Genomic DNA, 23,010 nt, shown 5'->3' on the forward strand with positions numbered 1-23,010 from the left:
TATGCAGCTCCTAGAGCAGTTGCTGATGTTCTGGAGACAGGTATGTACATTTTTATTCTGATCTTTGTGGGGGGTGGGGGGGGTCTTTACTTTGTCTCTGCAATGGTTATCTGGTCACTTTGGATACCTTTTTGGCACTTATACCTGCTTTTACATTGTCTAAGTCACAACGCATAGGTTTTGTCCAGGAAGTCTCGTGAAACATTCAATTATCCCTGCAGGACGACTAAGGGCTCCTTTTACTAAATTGCGCTAGTGGTTTTAGCGTGTGCTTAGTGTGCGCCAGACACTAACACCTCCATAGAGCTGGCGTTAGTTTTTCCACGTAGCATGGGGGTCAGCGTGCGCTAAAAACGCTACCGCAGCTTAGTAAAAGAAGCCCTAAGTCTAGGTTGGCCAACGTCCCACCCCAGCCACTAATCCAGAAATGCCCATTTTAGCTCTAGGCGCACAGCAGCATTCAGAGGCCTAAAAACCTGGATACGTCCAGAAATTCGGTTTGATTATCGGCACTTGGATGACCTGTCTTTTAGCTAAATTCTTGAGCTTGCGTAACTTTTCATACTAGGCTGAATCAAAGCAATACAAAATCATTTTAACTGACTTCAAATGCAGGACTTGAGCTCTAGTTCCTACCTGTAGTATTCAGACATTATGTCTCTTACCCCTTCTGCACCCAATCAACCATTTTTTCTCCAGATGACTTGGATTCTTTCTCACAGATGTCAGCATTGATAGCCGTTTTCTCTGGAATGGCTATGCCTACACAGCTTTTCCTTCCCTTACTATGAGTCACCTCTGAATCACAAATGTCTTTCCTTGCATCTCTCTGGAGAGCATCTGCTCGGCAAAGAAAACAGGGAGCACAAAACTCTCAAGACCAGCCCAGCCCTTTCCTGGAGTTTCTGTAACGCCAACAGCTTACAATACACAGAATGCAAGGCCACATCCTGTTTCTTATAACTTAACAGAATACTGTAACGTACATAAGTCCCTGCTTCAATTAGGTGCCCCCCACTTATAAGAACATAAGAATTGCCGCTGCTGGGTCAGACCAGTGGTCCATCGTGCCCAGCAGTCCGCTCATGCGGCGGCCCTTAGATCAAAGACCAGCGCCCTGATTGAGTCTAGCCTTACCTGCATACGTTCCGGTTCAGCAGGAAATTGTCTAACCTTGAATCCCTGGAGGATGCTTTCCCCTATAAAAGCCTCCGGAAGAGCATTCTAGATTTCTAAGACTTTCTGGGTGAAGAAGAACTTCCTTATGTTTGTACAGAATCTATCCCCTTTTAACTTTAGAGAGTGCTCTCTCGTTCTCTCTATCTTGGAGAGGGTGAACAACCTGTCTTTATCTATTAAGTCTATTCCCTTCATTATCTTGAATGTTTCGATCATGCTAGCTCTATGGCTAGTGTAACAGCAGGCAGCTAAATGTTAGTTGCACTGATATTAGGTTACATTAATGTTCTATAATGGAGTCTGTGCCCAGTTATAGAATTTCCCACATACTGGCTTATGTTGGTGCAATAGGATGCCAAAATAGTGTCATCTGGCTGTCACAGGAGGAACATTCTTGGACTATGGCAGTGGTTCCCAAACCTGATCCTGGAGGCACCCCCAGCTAGTCATGCAAATTTTTCTCATGAATATTCATTGTAGATATCTTGAAAACCTGACTGGCTGGGGTGCCTTCAGGACCAGGTTTTGGGAACCAAAACCTGGTCTATGATCCAGAGTAGTGCCATTCAAAGTAATGAAGAGATGGTCTGTTGGGAAAGGCCTACAAATAGGTGTCCTTGAGAAAATGGTGGAAAAGTACCGTATAAAACCTGCTTGAAGGTACACATACACAAGGGGCAGCATCAGCTGTGTGTACTGTAGCAGGACAAGCTTATCTATTCTAATCCAGCATGGGGAAACTGAGGCCGATGCCAGACAGATTTCTGTGGTCTGTGTCCTGCATATGGTGAGAGACTAAAAGTACAGTAGATTAGCAAAATCCAGTTTGGGGGAATTGAGGCTGATGCCGGACAGACTTTTACAGTCTGTGTCCCACAAATGGCAAGAGTTGGATGAAATTTTGACGATCCCAGTATGTTAGATCATTTTGTTGTGAGTGAGGGTACTGTGCAGCTTAGTGGGGGAAGAGAAGGCATCTTCACTGGTATCCCCATCATGTTTGGCTACCTATATGGTAGGCATAGTGGTGACTTCACAACTGGTACTTTAACATTAGTGACTGGGAGCCTGCACAGAGTGGTGGGCACGGCTCTGGCTACCTTGTTGGGCAAATTGGATGAACCATGAGGGTCTTTTTCTGCAGTCATTTTACTGTGACTGTCAATGCCCATGGTCATGGTCATGCGCCGACGGCTTCAGGGTCCTATCAATTAGTACACCCAGGTCCTTTTCCTGTTTGATTTTTCCCAGAGTTGCACCTGACATACTATACTTGTGTTCCTTATTCTTTCCTTATTCTTTCTGCCTAAGTGCATCACTTTGCATTTTTTCACATTAAACTTCATCTGCCATTTATCTGCCCAATTCTCCAAACGGCTCAACTCGCTCTGGAGTTCCTCACTGTCCTGCGATTTGATTGCCCGGCATAGCTTTGTGTCATCTGCAAACTTGATGATCTCACTGGATGTTCCATCCTCTAGGTCATTGATGAAAATATTAAATAAGATGGGCCCAAGTACCGATCCCTGGGGCACACCACTAGTCACATTCTCCCAGTCTGAGATCTTCCCATTTATGCCCACTCTCTGCCTTCTATTCTCCAGCCATTTGCTTATCCATCTTAGTATGTCTCCTTCTATTCCATGGCCTTGCAGTTTCCTGAGAAGTCTTACATGTGGAAACTTGTCGAACGCTTTCTGAAAATCCAAGTACTGTATATAATATCCACCTGTTCTCCATTATCAATTTGTCTGTTCACTATCTTAAAAAATTGAAGTAGGTTCGTCAAACATGACTTCCCTTTCCTGAATCCATTTTGGCTGGCTCTCATCAAGTCATGTACGTCTAAGTGCCGGATTATGCTATCCTTAATCAGCGCCTCAACCATCTTCCCAGGGACTGACGTGAGACTCACAGGTCTATAGTTGCCTGACATTCCTCTCGATCCTTTTTTAAATATTGGCGTGACATTCGCTGTCTTCCAGTCGTCCGGTTTCTGTCCTGTTTTGATTGACAGGTTGGCAAGTTTTTGCTGATGCTTTGCAAGGAAAAGAGATCCAGGAGCCTCTGCCATCCCCAATGTTCTGCTGGCACCGTGCACGTTTCATTCATGACCTCCCAAGACCTGTGAGGTTTCAACACCCATGAGGCGCTGGCCAAATGTGGGGGAAGGCAGAGTGATAGATTTCCAGCACAATCAGCAGATGCTGGTAGGTAGCCAGAGGCAGGGCTCGATTCTGTGGAGGCGAAGAGAGGGCAGATGAGGAGAAAAATAAAGAAGCAGAGTGCAAACACTTAACTCAGGTTTTCAGGATCTCCCCAATGAATATGCATTGAAAGCAGTGCATGCACATAGATCTCCTGCATATTCATTGGGGAAATCCTGAAAACCCGACTGGATTGCAGCCCTCCAGGAGGGACTTTGACACTCCTGACTTAGGGGGAAGATGTTTTTCATTTCGAATCTAAGCACACCTAGTGCCCTTCAGAAATTAACCTTGGGCATCCCTGAATGCCAGAGAAAAGTATATTTCACTGAGCCCTGACTGACTTCCTGCTGCAGTTCCCCGCGTGGCCACCGGGGGCTCCGTGTAGTGGCAGAGCCGGATGACAGTTTGTTAAGGGGCGGGGTCTGACTGGCGCTCGCGCTCGCTCGAGACGTCTCGTCTGCTGTCCTGCGGGAACGTTTCCGAGCGAGTGGAGGACGGAGAAGCTGCGATTGTTCGCCCTCGCGGACGGGACGTGGCCTGGCGCGAGAGGTAGGAGGAACGGGGGCGGGGGTGCCTTTGGCGCGAGCGGGCTTTGTGCTTGGCACGGAGCGGCATTTGCTTTGGAGCAGGGCCAGGTTACCTGCTTGCTTTATTCGGACTTCACAGCTCTGCAAACTGGCAGAAGTGCATTTCCTAATTGCTGCCTTAATGCAGCCATCGCAGGACCTTTGTGCACCTCCCCGCGATGGCTGCATTCAAGTTTCCAAACGGAGAAGATGCTCGATGGAAAAGGGTATAGAAGAGAGCACATGCTGGATGGGGGGAAGAGGATAGAGTTAGTGAGATACTGGAGGGGGTGAGTAGACACAGCGAAAAGAGTGACATTTAGACAGAAGCAGAAAATAAATTGAGAAGGAAGAAAAGGGAAAGGAGAGGAGAGAGATGCCAGAGTATGGGGGGGGGGGGGGGTCAGTGGGGACAAATACCAGATCTGATGGGAGGAAAGGAGAAGAGATATGCTAAAAACCAAGGGGGGGGAAGGGAGAGATGGAAGGGAAAGAGACAGGGATGCCAGACTGGGGGGAGGGGGAGGGTTCTTCAACCACCCGTCCATAGAAAGTTTCTGCCGGTCCATTGGGCAGAAGACAGTGTTCTTCAGCCGCTGGTCCACGGTGCGATCAACGCGGCGTCTATGGGCTGGCTCCCTGAGTGTTGCAGTGCACAAAGCCGTGGGAAAAGGCTCCTACGTGCATCCTGCGCCTGAACCAGAAGCCTTCTCTCTGACATCGCAATGTCAGAGGGAAGGCTTCCAGATGAGGTGTGGGACGCGCGCGAGGAGTTGTTGCCCACAGCTTTGTGCAATGCAGCACTCAGGGAGCCGGCCCATAGACGCCGCGTTGATCGCACCGTGGACCGGCCCAAAGATAACACCAGGGGGGCAGGTCAGAAGGCAAGGCAACAGCATAGAGGGCGAGAGACAACAGAAGTAGGGAGAATGCTTTTATTGTTTTTATTTACTGATTGATTTGTTTTTTCAGGAAGAAATGCATCTGCTTGCATCTTAGGGTTTGTTTGTAAATATCAGTAACTACAATTTCTTAGAAAGAATACATAAAAGGAAAATACAGGGAAGGGAAACAAATTAAGTAGTGCTGAAGTAAGTACGACCCTGGCAGTATTCAAATCCAGACTCAAAGCCTACTTCTTTGAAGCTGCTTTCAATTTCAAATTCTTACCCACCTTCTAAGCACTCATACTTATCTTATCATTCCCTCTGTAATTCCCCCACCCGAGCACTGTGTATAGATTCACCTTTTTGTCCAGTTTGTCTATCTTAATGAGATTGCAAGCTCATTACAACACTGCATAAACTTGGTAGTGTTATAGAAATAAGTAGTCGTAGTACTGAAGGAGTAAGTGAATGTCTCGATGAAAAGTTGAGCACTTTGCAGTTAATATTCAATGTGAAAATACTCTTAGTTATGCATTTGGGATGCAGAAGTCCCTGTGAGCAACACGCTGTATGGACTGAGATGCCGATATGCACTAAACTGGAGTGGCGGCCTCTTGATCATGGTGTCTGACCTTAAGGTGATAAGGCAGAGAGGCCTGTGCTAGAGGTTTGCTGTGGTGAAGAGAGAAAGGAAGTGATAAGGAGGTGATAATGTTTCTGTACATTGGTGAGATCTCACCTAGGCTAGTGTCCAGTTCTAGAGGCCATATCCTCCAAAAGAATGTAGGGAAGCTGGCAGCAGTCTAGTTAAAGGCTACCAGAATGGAAGAAAATCCATATCAACAGCCTCATGAGTTGAGACTTAAGTGTGTATACTGTGGAGGAAAGGAGAGATTCAGGGGCTATGACGGAGACATTAAACTGTTTCAGTACTATAAAGTAGATACAAGAACTAAATATTTTTCTGAGGAAAATATTCTTTGTCTAGATGCTCCAGTAGAATTAGTAACAATGTGTTTTTCCTCTTATCTCTCACCCACCTATCTGTCTTCCATCTTTCACTTGTTCACCACTATAGCTCTTTCATTTCCCTCTCTCCCAGTCCTTCCCAGTTTTCTACCTGCCCCCCTTTTGACCCACTCTTAAGTCTTTCATTGCAATCCATTATCTTCAGATCCCTTCATATACTGCTCATCTTATCACAGGCATCAGCTCTTTCTTTTCTCTTATCCCCTACCTAGCCTCCCATTTCCCCCTTTGCCTCATCTGTTTCCTCCACTGTCATTCCCTTTAAAACACAGCTCCTTCCCCTGTCTCGCTGCCTCCTCACCATCTCACTATCCCCAGCTTTTTAGCCTCTCTCACCCTAGGAGTGGCCTAGTGGTTAAAACAACTGTCTCAGCACCCTGAGGTTGTGGGTTTGGTTCCCACTGCAGCTCTTGTGACTCTGGGCAAGTCACTTAATACTTCATTGTCCCAGGTACTGAATAAGTTCCTGTTTAAAATATGTAAACTGCTTTGATTGTAACCACACACAGAAAAATACGATATCAAGTTCTGTCCCCTAAAATAAACTCACTCGTATCCTGTCCCCAGACTCCCCAGTGTCTGCCTAATCCCTGCCTAGAGTGCTACTGTTTGATGGGAGGCACTGGGCAGTGATTCACCGTGCTTGCTTTGCAGTCACTTGCCCTGGCAAGACCACAGCAAGAGTCAGTTCCTCTGTTGCTCTGCGGGTTTGTTAATCTGCCTGCACTGCAAACATTGTCAGAATGGTCGGTAGGGTTTCATGTTGATCAAACAACCATAGACCATAAATACTGTGAGATAAGCGACAAGAAGTCCTGCTCCTGAGTACTGAAAGTGTCTTTGTGGCGCTGGACAATTGAAAGACTGGCAGAGTAATAGGGAGGACAGGCCTTGCAGGGGTAGGAGGAGCCATAAGAATTAGTGATTGGTCCTCATTATATGTCTATGGCCTGGCCGCCCTGAGTAGGCCCACTCTTACTATTGGAAGCTAAGCAAGGTTAAGCCTAGGGTTACCAGATGTGCGGATTTCTCCGGACATGTCCAGAACCACTGTTCCCTCTAAGCTGAGCGGGATTGTATTGCTGCCAGTAGAGGGTCCTTTGAGATCCTTGCTATTGAAAAATGTGATAGTGAAACAGCACCTCCCACTGGCAGGACTGTAAGTGGAGCACTCGCTTGGCTTGGAGGGAAAAGTGACCAGAACCTTCAAGGATAGGATTACCATATTTGTAAAAGTTAAAAAAGAGGATATGTGGCCCCACCCCAGCCCCACCCCCACACAAACGTTATTTCTCTTCCTTTTCTGAGCTCAGGGCTGCGTCTGGAAGGCCTTTGAGCATGTGCTAATGTGACATAATGATGTAACACGCATGCATCTGATCTCATGCCATTGCATCCGTGCACGGACAGAGGCCCTCCAGTTGCATCCCTGAGCTCTTACAAAGCTGGGGCCTTCCAAAACCCAGACAAACTGCCAGGTTTTTCAAAATCCATCCGGACACCCAGACAATCCTCTGAAAAGAAGATATGTCCAGGTAAATCCAGACATCTGGTAACCCTAGAAGTTTGCCCCACATGTACTCATCCTTCCCTCCCTCCCATCCCTTGTGCAGCAGAACCTTTGAGCACCTGCCCCCACCGTGCAGCCAAACCCCTGCTGACCATCCAGCCTTCCCGCTGACTGCGAGCGAGCCCTACCTTCATCTCAAGCAGTGTCGGACCGGCAGCACTCTAAACAGGTTGCTTGGCCTTGTCCATTAGGGATGATGTCATCAGTGAAATCCCCAATGGCCAAGGCCAAGCAGCCTGTTTAGAGTGCTGCTGGCCTGACGCTGCTTCGGATGAAGGTAGGGCTCGCTCGCAGTTGGCGGGGAGGGAAGGATGGAGGGTCAGCAGGGGTTCGGCTGCACAGTGGGGTGGGGGAGGCGGCCGGGTTGAAGAGTTGCCAGTGAATCCCAGGACTAGGGCTTATATTAAGACCTACCCTGAAAATGATGCTAGGACTTATTTATGGGGTAGGTCTTATTTTTGGGGAAACACGGTAGCTTATGAGAGACTCAGGGGCTGTGAAGCTCTGGTTTAGATTAATGCAGGATCCACTGGGATGTTTTGAGGTTTTTTTTCTCAGGACTGCTGTAGCTTTTGATAGTAAAGTTTCTCCTTCAGCCCCGAGGATGTTCCTGGACCATTAATACATGGGATGAACTCCAGGTTACCTTGCTTGAAGAAATTCACATATAGCCCAGCCTCTCCTCAGTATCTCAGAAGGACTGCAGCAGGAGACGGTTGTTTTAAGTGGCTTGTGTCCCTGGATTACTCCTTAACCTTAGTATAACAGCTTGAATAGCACAGCTTACAGTCTGCGGTCTCTTTGGGATCCATAAGGCTAGGGTTTAGGCTTGAAGGCTGTTCCCTAAAGATTAGGGTCATTGGTAGGAAGAGAAAAAACAGTATAGTCAGGTATGACCCAGTGGTCAAGGGTGTTTCTTTCTAACATAGCTCCCTCCCTCTAATTATTATATATACTTGAATATAAACTGTGATTATTTTATTTATTTATTTATTTTTTTGTCCCCCAAAATTAGGATTTTGGTTTATATTTGAGTCTCTATTTCACTGTTACACACACCCTCCTCTGATAACTGCCACTTCACTGCCTCTTTCTCACCCCCAGGTGACTGGTACTTCTCTCCTCCACTCCTCTCCCCGGGTGAGTGGCATTTCACTCCTCCTTCCTTCCTCCCCCCCCCCCCCCGACAGATAATGGTTTTACCTGTTTTTTCTGTCTGATGCTGACACCAGTACTATGTGCTGGACTAATGTGGGGCCTTCAGCATGGAATTTATGAGAGGTATGACCTTCATGCTGAAGTGAGGATAATGTTGGATATACTCGGTCAATACTTTTGTGTTAATCAAGACAGCTGGTGACTCATTTGTCTGGGGAGCTGAAATAGCAGACCCAGAGGTAGCCCTAGGCCACATGGATTTTCTCGATCATCCCTGCCAGGGAACTCTAATTTGCTGAATCCACTGCATTCTTTTTGTTTCCTCCCCTTCCCCCCCATACCAAGGTAACACTCCTTTCCATTTTCCTCTCTGTGCCCACCCCTTGTCACAACAGTGCTGGAGAAATTGTTTCACTACATTCAAGCAAGTGCAATGAGCCACTTGGAAGCAGGTAGTGGGTATTTAGGCTTAGATTCTCAAAAAAAGCGTTAAAAAATGATGGGCTGCTATTGCAGCATTTCTGGAAGCGATTTAAAGAAAGCGAGTTATTCTCCAAAAAATGCTCATTCAAATGAGGTTAGTAGAGACTAGTGAAGACTCACTAAATTTGCATGTGCCCATCACTGGTGATAGCGATGGGCACATGTGCAGAATAAATGCAAAAAGAAACCCCAAAAAACCACAACACAACAGCGGGAGAGTTGCCCACTCTCTCTCACCGCTAAGCGACCCACCCCCTCCCCAGCAGCATGAGAGAGGCCCATTCTCTCCTGCTGCCATATAACCCCTCTTGCCTCTGACCCCTCTCTCCCTTACCTTGAATTAGTTGGCTAATCGGAGGGATGCATACTCCCTCCGGCCAGCTGACTCACCTCTTCAAAATGGGCCGTCCCCCCTCCACGGTGCATCCCAGACCTGGGTCAATCAGAGCCTCAGGCCTCTCCCCAGATGCACCAGGAAAGGGGGAGGGGATTTGTTTATGGCGGGAGTTGCCATTTTGTCATTTGGTATGGATCTTCCATGATTGGGGACCTCTACCTCTGTATGTGAGCATATCTCACTGCCTGCACAAATCTTTGGTTGTTGTTGAGTGCTTATATTGCAGCCTGTTGTAACAGTAAATGTCATTTTCCTCATAACTAGAAAAGGATGCTCACAGTGTGAGCTTTCGTCTGCCTTGTGTACTGTGGAACTTGGGTGAAAGCTCTGGATACGTGTTCATAGCAATTGGACAGAGATCCGTTTTGTTTTAAATAAGAATTTCACCTTCCGTATTTCCACTAGCTTTATTCTTAAAAGTTCTAAATTGCATGGGAAAGGACCAAAAATAGTGTTTTGGCAGGATACCAAAATTGGAAATGACATTGTGCTTTTGCATTTCCTGCACTGGTTTGATAACAGCATGTTGGAAAAAGAAGTCTCCTGAGAATAGAACCCTGGAATGGATGAAAGAAATGGCTGTCAGGGACATTTTATATGAAAATCAAATTAGTTGCACTCACAAAACCAAAGGAGAGAACCTGTGAGACATGAAACACTGTACTGATCTCTAAAGAGGCATTGGGGAAGAAGCGATGTACAGTGGAATAGACTAGTTACAGTTCACAACAGTAATGAATAAATCAAGTTATAAAGAAATATGTAGATAAATAAAAAGACAAGAGACCTGTAAGCTTACACAAGAAGAGAAAATCATACAAACATGAAAGCAGGATGTAAGACACTATGTAGGTTTATACACCAGACAAGAACAGTCCCCTCTTCTAACCACCTGTAGCATCCAGTATCCTAGCTCAACCTGGGCCGTCAAATGCTGCCTCGAGACACGTCCCAAATTTTTTTAAAGGGAGACAAAAGGCGAAGGTGTGATGGCGATTAGTTCTACAGGGTAGGGTAGCAAAATAGAATGCAGAGCAACTAGTGTGGTCTCAAAGCAAGGAGAAGGAATACACAATACGTTTTCAAACAAGATGACACCAAAGGGAAGAAGAACCCAAGAGCAAGGTACTAAAAGGCAATGGGAAAATCCAACAGGAATGCAATAAAACTCTTCACCAAACACTGAGGTGAACAGCCAGGTTTCAATGGCTGCTCTAAAGTTTGGATAATATGAGTTGGGCCCCTAATTCGGGTAGGAGGAGAGTTCATGGTATGGGCACTTGCTAATAAAGGGCAGGGTCTTATCACCTCATCTCACCTAAAAGGGTAATGAAATGTTAGAAGCCTTCCTTGGGAAGACCTTAGAGTCAGTGACGGAGAGTATGGCAAAAGTAATTTCAGATAAGATCGATCCACATATGACACATCCTAAGAACTTTTGTACTTGATTCTATCTATAACTGATAGCCAGTTCTTTTTTTTTTTCAAAGAGGAACATGATCTGATTTTCCAGCATCGGCAGTTGCTTCATAAATGATCTGCAAAGGTTGCAGATATTCTAGTTGAGTTATACTGCCTTTCCTAACTCCTAGTGTTAGCAAGGATCATTCATATGTAAAGGGAGTTGGCAGTAGTCAAGCCTACTGATTACAGTATTGGTCAGGATTTGTAGAGAATGTTTTGTTGAAGATTGTATGCAAGGAGCAAATTAAGAATAGATGGAATATAATCTTTTTAGTTAGAGATGTGGAGACCCATTATGAGTTGACTATCCAGAACAAATCCAAGAGTGATTACATGCACTTTGATAGTAATTGGAGTGCTAGAAATAACAGGTGTAAACAGAGCCTTTGATTAAAACCATATGGCCTCTGTTTTGGCAGAGTTTGAGTGAATAGCTAAGAGGCAACCACCTTCGGACAAAAAGAGCAGAGATGGCTCCTTGCAGCAAGGAATAAATCTTCAAATAAGAATGTTTAACAAAATCCATCTTTTTTTGTGCCACAAGATTTAGATAAATCTTAATTTGGAAGCAGGTTTTGGTGTCAGTTGCTGAGGACTTTGGAATGCCTTACCTTGGGATTTAAGATCAGAGTTTGATATTTGAGTTTCAGCAAATCATTAAAGACCTAGTGGTCCATCATGCCCAGCAGTCCGCTCACGCGGTGGCCCTTAGGTCAAAGACCAGTGCCCTAATTGAGTCTAGCCTTACCTGCGTACATTCTGGTTCAGCAGGAACTTGTCTAACTTTGTCTTGAATCCCTGGAGGGTGTTTTTCCCTATAACAGACTCCAGAAGAGGGTTCCAGATTTCTACCACTCTCTGGGATTGGGTGAAGAAGAACTTCCTTACGTTTATTCCTTTTGTATCTTTGTTATGCAATGGTTTATTGTAATTTTGGAATCTATTCAGATTCCAGAACTATCGTTTGCAGTTTATAAATATAATCTGTTGTTGTTTAAAAACAGTATTGTTTCCAGAACTACCACATGACACAGTACTCTTGACACTGCTCTCTTTCAATCTTCCTAAAAAGAAAGGATGATCATCGAGATCAGAAGAAGCGGGCATTTCCAGTATGATGAGCATGACTTGTGTGGGTCTCATTAATGGTTGCTGCTAAGGCCATTTCAGTCTTGTAATCTTTCCTGAACCCAGACTGTTTTGGATGGAGAACATAGGGGTGCTCTATTGTTTATGGCCAATCAGGGACTTCCTTAGACTCCTCCCTAAGGAAGTCCCTGATTGGCTGATGTGCCCCAGGCCCCTCCCAAGGGAGTGGGCTGGTTGGGGATGCGGTAGGCCAGTTGGGGAGTGGTGGGAGTGGGACTCTCGCGCCGGATATTTTTGGTTTGGGGAGGGAGAGGGGAAGGGGCACTTGGGAGAGGGAGGCTGCTTCTTCTGTCACTACTGTCAGGGCTCAATCCGATCCGTGCAGTCAGTTGGAGGCGTGCCTCTGATTGCCTCCATTTGCATGCAGATGGTTGGCGAATCGGTCGGCCTGCCTCCAATCACACACGGATCAGATATGAATCAGAGGGTTAGTGAATCTAGGCCTTTCATTTATTTAGTAGCGGTACTGTGTTACCCTAGTTCTGCACTACTGAGTTGCAATGGTGCTGGGGCTACTGTGACTCCCTTCCATTTCCCCTCCCCCCTCAGGGACCACTGTGCCATTGGGTGTACTGGACCCCCTGGAACTGTTGCATTAGGGCTCTGCAAGTGTAGGATGATGGAGCTACTGTACCTCTCCTTGATCCCAGATCTATAATAAGAAGCTGTGGCAGCTCGGTAGTGGAAGGCAAGAATGGTGTTTGGATACTCTTTTCTGTTTGGATTTAAGGGTTGTGGTGATGCAGGAGGTAATGTATACTATGGGTCTACTTCTGCTATTTGTATTGGATCAGTGGTAGGTGATGAAATGCATTAGCATGACTGTAAGGAGACTGTAAGCTTGCATAATGTTGGCAGTTACTGAATGGATTCCTTTTAAGATAAATGAATAAGAAAACCCTGGGCTATGTGAGCAGTAAAGGGAAGAAGACAGAGGAGATCATTCATTTGTTGAAACTCATCTGGTTCTTGTGTACGTAAGAGATGAAGCACGCCCTTAGTGGCACAGTGTTGGAAAATAAGCTTACAACTTCAGAATTGTACACACAAAGATTAATGCATAGAGTTTTTCTTTGGCTGTCTCCTTGGCTGCATCCTGTTCACTGATCTCATGTGTGGAGCTTCAGTGGAGAAAGCTAAACTCTACTCTGATACAATCATAGTAACATAGTAAATGATGGCAGATAAAAGCCATCCAGTCTACCCATGATTAGGCATCTCTCCTGCTGTCGGGAAAGGGGGGAGGGTTGTTTGGCGGTGTCAAAATTTTCTGGTAGGCCTGACCTGTCAAGCCTTACTTTCCTGTCAATGCGTGAGCCAATCAGCACTCAGGCACTGACCAGAAAGTAAGGCTACGACATCTCAGACCTGCCAGAAAAGTTTGTTTGCAAATGTAGGTCAGCGAGGTTAGGGAATCACCTGGCGACAATAGAAAATCGCCCAGTGATGGGAGAGATGCCCACTCCCTCCTGCCACCAAACAATGACCTCTCCAAACCCCACCCAGTAGCAGGAAGAGATGCCTACTTCTCCAACCTTTTCAATTCCTATTAGTGGAAAGATTTAGCTGTTTTCATAAAATGCTTAAGTCATATCTAAACTAGATTACTTTAATAGTATTTACTAAGGTCGTTTCAAATACTTTGATTCAGAATACAGCTGCTCAACCTTTGTTGAATAAAATAGTCTTCAATTCATGTATCTTTAATTTTAGTAGCCCTTTGCTCTATTGGTTGAAAATCAGCTTCTTTATGGATTACAGTGGTTTTTCTGTGCCCTGAAGTTGGAAGGGCATCTTTGCTTGCAAAATTGATTGCATAGATTTCTAGACGGCATATTTTAGTGATCCTCTCAACAGACTTTGCTGGTTATACCCTGATGTTGTGGCCTACTTGTGTTTATGGTTTGAGCCCTAGATTATGGAATCTACTACCATTAGGATGAGAGGAGGAGTTCTGATTTTGCTTAGAAATTACCGTATGTACTCGAATATAAGTCAAGTGGATTTGGTAGTCCGCAAGGGCTTCCATATCCTATGGAAATTGTGTTCTATTAGAGCTTATAACGGCATTCAAATTACTAGTTCAGTCGCTAGTGTTAGATACTGTTATAAGCGATTCATCAAATGATTATTAAACTTGAAACTTGAAACTTGACATCTGGATTAATGTAACATCGTTTATTTGGCTGGGACAAAAAAGACTATCTCTAGGCTGTGAGTTATACAAAATACCACGGTCAGACTTATCTTTGGTTTGAAGAAACTCCCTTCTGTTGTGAATTGCATTGGTTGCCTATTGAGGCATGTATTATTTTTAAGTTGGACTGTATATTTTATAAAGTCATGTTGGGTCAAGCTCCATCTTATTTGATCAATTCATTCTCTTTTGCTATTTAAAAAAATTCTCATAAAGCTCATGCTTTTTTTGTTTGGTTGTAAGTTCAAAAGATTCCATAAACACATGCTTAATTCTGCTGGGATAGATACCAGGAGACAACACAAGGTGGACTCACTGCCCTGTCATATTCTTTTTCTTCATTATTACAGGATTGTAAGCTTTAACATAATAAAAACAAAAAAAGTAACACAGTATGCCATCTTTAAAAGGATATTTATAATATTTCATTTTCAGTGAAAGGTACTGACTTGGAGTTGAACTGGGAACATCAGTGTAGAAGGGTGTAACTTTAACCTCTGTGCTACATAGGAAGCTGAAGAGTAATTGTAAAATTAGCTCCTACAAGCAGTGTAAAGAATAGCTGTTTTAGCATCGTTTGGGTTTTAGATAGACGTGGTTTAGGCTTCAGAAAGATGGTAGTCGGATAGACGCGAGTTCTATGGATGCTATTTAGGCAGCCCTGTAGGTCATTCAAAGTGCTGTGTCAAAAAAGTGCATTTGTGCTGTAAACTACTTCAGTTCATTTCTAAAGAGCATAAGCTAAGTACTTTAAGTTCTAGAAGTTTGAAATGAACTGAAGTAGTTTACAGCACAAATGCACTTTTTTTGACACAGCACTTTGAAGCACCAGTGCACTTTTTCAGTAAAGTAAAATAGTTTTTCTGTCGGTTTTGAGTTTTGAAATGAATTGTGAGGTTTCTTAAATATTAAATATTAATGAATTGTGAGGTCTTTTAAGGATTAAGTGTCTAAAATAATTGAGTTTAATATAAATTAGTAGTAATCAATTTAGATATCTTTTAAACAGATTAAGTAGTCGAAGAAATAAAGAATTAACTAACCATTATAATTAAGGTAGGGAGGATGGGTTCAAGCTGGTGATGTAAGTAAGCAGGAGTAAGAGATAAACAGATGACCCTCTCTCACTACGATATTCTCTGTTGTAAACACTAATTCAGTCTCGGATAACTCCAATTTTCATGTATTCTTTACCCATGGAACCCCAATTAGTATATAACTTTGCTATCTTGCTTCCTGTTCGCTGAATGTCCAGCCTTTCAGTGTGAACCACCTAGAAGTTGCTTGACTATGGCGGTATAGGAAAATAAAGTTATTATTATTATAAGAATTTTCTTTCTCTTTGAGAAAACCCTGAATGGGTGCAACTCCATAATCTGAGGTTTGTTCCCATTTATATTATAACAAAAGAAAAATTACCTGCAGTGTCATTTTGACTTATATCGGTGAGCAAGTTTTAGGCCACATTTTTGGGATTTGATAATAGTATTTGTTACGGACATACCTGCTGGGTCATTGGTTTCCCTGTCTGCCTGCTCTCTCATTGTGGTTTTGTAGGGATGTTGGATATATGAATTCTAGAAGTGGTTCTCAAATCCATCCTTGGGGAATTTAGGCAATCCGGTTTTTAGGATATTATTGATAAATGTATATGCAAAACCCTTACATATTCATATTCTCATGCTTATTTATTGTAAATGTCATCTGGAAAACTTGACAGGAGAGGGGGAATCTCATAGGATAGATTTGGAAGCCACTGTTCTAGAACTAATACTCTAGAAATATCTGAACAGTGTCTCATTATTTATTCAGCGTTCTTATATGACGGCTAAGTTTTTCCACAGAGACTATCGGAGTAATGCTCTATAAAACAGTCCTCAGCTGATATAACGTACCTTTGTGTCCCTGAGCCCCTCCTCTCATCTATCCAGCCCTAGGGATGGATTAGGGGTGAGGTGGGAGGTACAAGTAAGTAGTATTAGGACAGATGTGATTGGAGAATAGTTGTCTGTCTGTCTATTCCCAGCTGAACAAAAGCAACTTCCTACAAGCTGCACCTCGGGGCATGTTTTGTCTGGTTCAGGGATAAAAGGATGGTCTAAGTAGCTGTAAAATGTTGATGGTTTTCTTGATGTGGCTGAATGTGCTCTGACTTGCCTGATAGTGAGTAATTCACGGTGCTCTTCAAGCTGTTGATCAATTTTCAGAAATACAATTTAAGTATGATTCAGTAGGAGGAGATGAGGGTACCCGTGTAGAAAAGAGGCTGTCTGCACACGGTGGGGGGTGGGGGTGGCAGAGAGCAATAGAGAGGTGGGGAGGGGGCAGGCGAGATGTGGAGATGGGGGAATTGGAGAGGGAGCACATGCAAACCTTCTATCAGCATAATTTGTGGCTTGCCCGAGAGCAAGAAAAAGGAAAAAAAAAGTCTCTGCAAGTGTGCTAGCAGGAATTGTTGGGTAGTTTGGAAGCTGAAAGCAATTGCAGCTGTACCATCAGGAATCTTTGTATATGTTGGCTGTGAAAAGCAAACTTAAGATCACCCTGCTTTGTTTTCTTTTTCAATTCAAAGAATGTTTGGCCTTTAAAATTTTAAATTCCTCCCTAACAATTCTATGTTAAAAATGCACACAGTTCAAAGACTGCTATGCTGATCTTCAGCAGAACACCTAAAAAAACCTGCCTGTAGTTTTAGAAATAAATGTTCTTTATGTGGAATTGTACCTACTGTACACCGCCTTGGGCGAATCTCTTCATAAAGGCTGTTAACAAATCCCAATCAGTCAATAAATAAATATTTATATTATTAATATCTATTGGGGAAACAAAAAAATAAAGCCATATCCTTCTGTAAAATCCTGTCATTACAAGAAGTTCCTTGATAGAACCTTTTCTTTTCAGGCTGCCAAATTGAATACATGGCTCGGTAAAATGATGTTGGAAGCTTCTTCTTATTTAGATTTTAGGAAATTGCTAAAGACTCAATTATTTAATAAGCTGAGATCTTAATGCTTCTCTCTTAACTTAATTTATATTATTTTATCATTTGCATTTTTATTTATATGGTCTGCTTTTTATTCTGATGCATTATTGAAATGTATGTATAAGAACATAAGAACATAAGCAATGCCTCCGCTGGGTCAGACCTGAGGTCCATCGCACCCAGCAGTCCACTCACGCGGCGGCCCAACAGGTCCAGGACCTGTGCAGTAATCCTCTATCTATACCCTTCTATCCCCTTTTCCAGCAGGAAATTGTCCAATCCTTTCTTAAACCCCCAGTACCGTACTCTGCCCTATTACATCCTCTGGAAGCGCATTCCAGGTGTCCATCACATGTTGGGTAAAGAAGAACTTCCTAGCATTCGTTTTTAATCTGTCCCCTTTCAAATTTTCCGAATGCCCTCTTGTTTTTTTATTTTCTGAAAGTTTGAAGAATCTATCCTTCTCTACTCTCTCTATGCCCTTCATGATCTTGTAAGTCTCTATCATATCCCCTCTAAGTCTCCTCTTCTATAGGGAGAAGAGATCCAGTTTCTCCAATCTCTCAGCGTATGAAAGGCTTAATCAGTCTTGTTGCTCTCCTCTGAACTCTCTCAAGTAACGCCATATCCTTCTTAAGGTACGGTGACCAATACTGGACGCAGTATTCAAGATGCGGACGCACCATTGCCCGGTACAGTGGCAGGATATCTTCTTTCGTTCTGGTTGTAATACCCTTCTTGATTATACCTAGCATTCTATTCGCTCTCTTAGCGGCCGCTGCGCACTGTGCCGTAGGCTTCATTGTCATGTCCACCATTACCTCCAAGTCCCTTTCTTGGGTACTCTCAGTCAATAACATCCCTCCCATCGTATAATTGTATCTCGGTTTTCTGCTTCCCACATGCAATACTTTACACTTCTCAACATTGAACTTCATCTGCCATCTCTCTGCCCATTCCCCTAGTTTGTCCAAGTCCCTTTGCAATTCTTCGCATTCCTCCTTCGTCCGAGCTCCATTAAATAGTTTGGTGTCGTCTGCAAATTTTATTATCTCGCACTTCGTTCCTGTTTCTAGATCATTTATGAATATATTAAAAAGCAGCGGCCCGAGCACCGAGCCCTGCGGAACACCACTCGTGACCTTCCTCCAGTCCGAGTAGTGGCCCTTCACGCCTACCCTCTGTTTCCTACCCTCTAACCAGTTTCTGATCCATCTATGCACATCTCCGTCCACCCCATGGTTCTTCAGTTTCCTTGCTGTATTTTACCAGGATATTTTTTACGGAATTGTATGTATTATTTCTTGTGTTGTGAGCCGCTTAGAACCTCCCCGGTATGGCAGCATACAAATAAATTATTATTATTATTATTATGTTAGTTGCTCTTTTGGTGCTTTTGTCAGGGTGTGGCAGAGGAGTATTTGTCTGCGCTTTCTCACCACATTCCAGTCCCACATTTCTCGTTGCCAGGACACATTATGTCAAACCCCCAGCAGTGATGATGCATTGTTTCCTGTACAGCTTCAAGATTAGAGGGGCCAAGACATCTGAAAATGGTAAAGGACTTGATAATGACCACAAACGAAGCAACAAGATTCATAAGATTCCAACTGCTTGGATATTGTTGATGCTGAAAATACTTGGTGGAATTGGGGAGAATTTTGAAAACTAAAATTATTACTTTAACCTGTGGGGTAGCCTGGGGCCCTGGGCCTCTCTCCCAAACTGGATCACTCATGGAATGGCTTGCAGGGATGCCCAAGTCCCACCAGCCAGAGAGATCTGCCGCCTGAACTGTCCCCATGCCCCCTCAGCAGCGAGGAAGTTGGTGGCATGCTTTCTAACCGCCAATGCTGGCACTCCCCTGTCTATGCTGTGCAGTTGGAAAGCATGCCGCCAACCTCCTCACTGAGGGCACATAGGTGAGGCTTACTCGCAGGAGAGAAGTTTGGAGATTGGCAGATAGTGGTTTTAAAAGCTGAGAAATGTCTAGACCCATTTAGCCATTGTTCTATCTTCTGGGCATCAGGACGTAACAAGTATTTGCAGCTAATGTAGAACCTGGGAGGCTTTTTCATGTTAATCTCTAGTATGAGTGTCCTGAGTTAGAAATTCTCCCTGTGTGGCGTGCCCTCTAGCGCTTCTCTCCTGCTCATTTCATCTTAGCCAAGCAGGTAAGGCAATGACCAAAATTTGCATCCTATGCATTGCTTCCCTTGCTTGGCCACAATACAGTGGGTGGGGTGGGAGTGCTAGGGGCCACGCTACCCAAGGTAAGTTTCTGGCTTGGGATGCTCAGTACTTTAATGCAAAAATCTGATGAATCCTAAAGTCTGTAAAGAAGGGGGGTGAGGCGTCCTTGAGGACCACAACACAATCAGGTTTTCAAGATGTCGACAGTGAATATGCTTGAGATCTGTTTGCATACAATGGAAGTAGTACATACTAATCAATGTTATTCATATTCATTGTGGACATCTTGAAAGCTCAACTAGGTTGAGGCCTTCAAGGACTATGACTCTGCTATAAAGAAAAGTAGGCACTTATGTTCCTTTATACAGTAGAATAAGCTCTCAATAGGCCCCTAGAGGTGCCCCTTTATAAAATTACCCCAATATTAGAAAAGCTTTTGAGTGCATCACATTGTAGGAGATGCTCCCTGGGAAGAATATGGAACCGTGGTTTTGAGCGGCATGAAAGAACGGGTAATGCAGGAGTTGTGATGGTGCAGAAATAGCTCTGTGGGAAGTATGTGGAACCTGAGTGCTGGAAGGATAGGAATGATAAGAGTGAGTAACACAGGAGCTGTGATGCTGTAGGAGATACTCCCTGTCAGGAATGTTGGACTGTGTCATCGCTCTTAATCCTCATCTGGCAGAACTTGAGCAATGCTATATTACAAATTCCTACAGAGCACCAGTGTGCCTGCCAGTTGTACATAAATCGGAGTGCCACAGCAGAAAACAAGTGAAACAGAGTTTGTGAGGGGCACAATGCTTCCAAAATCCTTTGTTTTTTTAAGTGCCATGTTTTATACTGTGTGGCAGTGTTGGTTGGCATTGGTAATTTAAAGTAAAACATAAATTTGGAGCAAAGAGCTGTATCTTTTGCAGACCCCAATATCCTTTCCAATCTTCTGCTTGCCACTTAACCTCCCTGTGCTGCAATGTGGATTATAAATTCCCTATGCGCGCCCCCCCCCCCCCACCCCCCATCCGAGTTCATGCTGTAGCCAGCACTAAAGGGGAACAGGGAATTCTGAACCTGCCAGGAACCAAGCCTGCTCTTTTTTTATGGGAATCCTTGAACAAATCCTGAAACTTACATTGCAGTAGTCCTGGAGTGGCTTCATCTCCCTTTTGACTGTTCTACCAGTAAGATTTCCCTCATGTTTGTTGACCTGAATGCTCAGAAGGGCAATTTAAAGTCTATTAGAAGAGGCACAGTGGCCCTCATTCCCTGACATCATTGGCAGCTCTGGAAAAGGCTTGTATATATTTAAGTCTCTAGGGAGACTATTTTTACTTAAGCAACCAGACTTCATGTCTGCATCATCACCTTCCAGAAATAAACCTCACCTCTTCCCTCCTTCTAGAAACCCATTCATTTAAACCCTCCTGCTTTAATTAATTATTTTGGTATTTATGCACCACTTATAGCCTAAGTGGTTGTCCTGGCAGGCTCACAATCTGACTAACTACCTGGGGCAATGGATTATTAAGTGACTTGCACAGGGTCACAAAGAGCAGCTCTAACCACTCGGCCACTCCTCTGTTTCTATTGTGTGAGGGGAGTAGAGAGCAATATGGAATGCATTTTAAGCTTGATTTGATTCAGTACGCTTCACTATACGTGTCCAGCAATTGTTGCTCCATTATGAAGTGCATTCGAGATGAGACAGTAGAGCTGGCGTTTGGAGAGAGGAGGGACTGATGGTAGTGACAGGAAAGGAGACATTAGTCAATGAGCTGTCCAGTGTGCAGCAGTTATTTGCATGCTTATTGATTTGTAGCATGCCGTAGTATTTTGCAACAGAGCTGCAGCTCTACCATAAGACTTACTGCATCTCCCCCTGAGATTGCCCAGTGCCACTGGGGAGGGGTTGATGATAGTGAAAGAAATTTGGGATCTTAGAAAGAAGTTCAGTGACCGTCATGAGAAACGGAGATGTTGAGCTAAGGGCAATGGGGAGAAGGGACATGAGACAAAGAGAGAGATGGCAGTTTAAGAAGTGGCAATGGAAGTGAGGAAAATGGAGGGGGGAAATGTGAAGAAGCTGATGGAAGAAATATAGGAATAGATAAGGACAATAATATTAGACCAGGATCTTATCAACCATAAGTTGCACCCTATGCAACATGCTGACCCATTTAACTATTGTCAATGAAAGGAGATGGTGGACTGAAAGCAAATGTTATGCCTCTCCATTTTTTTCACCCACACTACTCAGAGAGCTCTTGATATGGCACTGGGTTAAACTAATGCATGTTTTATTCAATTACGATTATTATCTAGAGTAAGAACTATGATGTCCGTTGCTGACTTTCGGACTGTAGTACAGTAAGGTTGTGACAAAATTGGACTTCTGTAACTGGGCATTGCAAAAGTCAAAATCAAAGCGCTGCAAGTCATTCAGAACACTGCAGCAAGAATGATTACAAGAAGGCTTGGAATGAGCATATCAGTCCAGTGTTGAAATGATGACACTGGTTTCCGATTGAAATGAGGATTGAGTATAAGGTTTTGACGACTGTGCACCAGGTGATCTACAGGGTGGCTCCCTCGTACCTAACTCAAGTTTTGAAACATTATATTCCTCCTAGATTTTTGAGGTCTCAATCTGCAATGCGACTATCAATTGAAGCGATTGGAGAGACAACACTATAGGAGGACACAGAGGTCGACAATTTCAGTAGCAGGTCCACGTCTGTGGAATGCACTACCAGGATACCTGAGATTATATAGGGACAAGATGTCTTTTAACAAGATTTTTGATTGTTTTTTTTTTTTTAATTTGTTAAGGCTTTTTATTAGCTTATTATTGGGAAGGCTATTTTAGAGATGTGTTTGCATATTTGTTTATGAAAAAGATTTGATGATACTGTTTTTGCTGTGTATCTGCTTAATTATTAGACGGAGAAGAAATTTTTAAAATAAATAAATGTCCTAGACAAGTGGAGAGGAAACGAGAAACACACAGAAGTGAACTGGAAAAAGGAATCGGAGATAGGAACTGGGAGAAGACTGGCAAAAAGAAAAACAGTGATAAGAATTAAAAAAAAAACAAAAGGTATGGCAAACGAAAAATCAAAGTGAACATGAGAAGAAATGATGCATCATACATTAGGTTGTCAATAGTCTTGCTGTACCTTGTCTGAGTCAATGTGGGTGGGATCTTTGGAGCCCAGGAAAGTCTTTCTGAAGTAATCGGAATTTGTAATGGTTGTTTACATGAATTTAGTTGGTATTTGTGGAAGGTTTATGGTGATAATCATCTCCAATAGAGGCTGAACTGCTTTTTCACTATTTACACAGACTTTCCCTGTTATAATATCTGTGTTATTGATGAAGTTCAGTAGTATTTGTTTATCCTTCCTTGTTCATTTGCTTTGGTTATGGTACAAATTGATAAAAGGAACCCCTAAGTAATTTATTCATATGTGGTAGTCCTAATTTTTTTAGATTAATAAAAATATTTTATATCATATGTGTTAGATAGTCATGAAAAATATATCCAT

The 23,010-nt window shown here is 43.6% G+C and overlaps 1 protein-coding gene across 2 annotated transcripts in view; it reads left to right on the forward strand.

The window, feature by feature from the left end:
- Positions 1 to 3,805: 3,805 nt before the first annotated feature.
- Positions 3,806 to 23,010, forward strand: part of CD151 (CD151 molecule (Raph blood group)) — a 59,387-nt gene continuing 40,182 nt past the window's right edge. Inside the window, exons 1-2 of one of the 2 annotated variants that reach the window (XM_033928815.1) lie at positions 3,809 to 3,938; positions 22,406 to 22,562. The gene's annotated coding sequence lies outside the window, so the exon portion shown is untranslated. Of the gene's footprint in view, positions 3,939 to 22,405; positions 22,563 to 23,010 lie in introns of both variants that reach the window. The other variant, XM_033928814.1, reaches the window with a different exon arrangement.

The sequence above is a fragment of the Geotrypetes seraphini genome, chromosome 19, assembly GCF_902459505.1.
Source record: "Geotrypetes seraphini chromosome 19, aGeoSer1.1, whole genome shotgun sequence".
In the NCBI taxonomy this organism is placed as follows: Eukaryota; Metazoa; Chordata; class Amphibia; order Gymnophiona; family Dermophiidae; genus Geotrypetes; species Geotrypetes seraphini.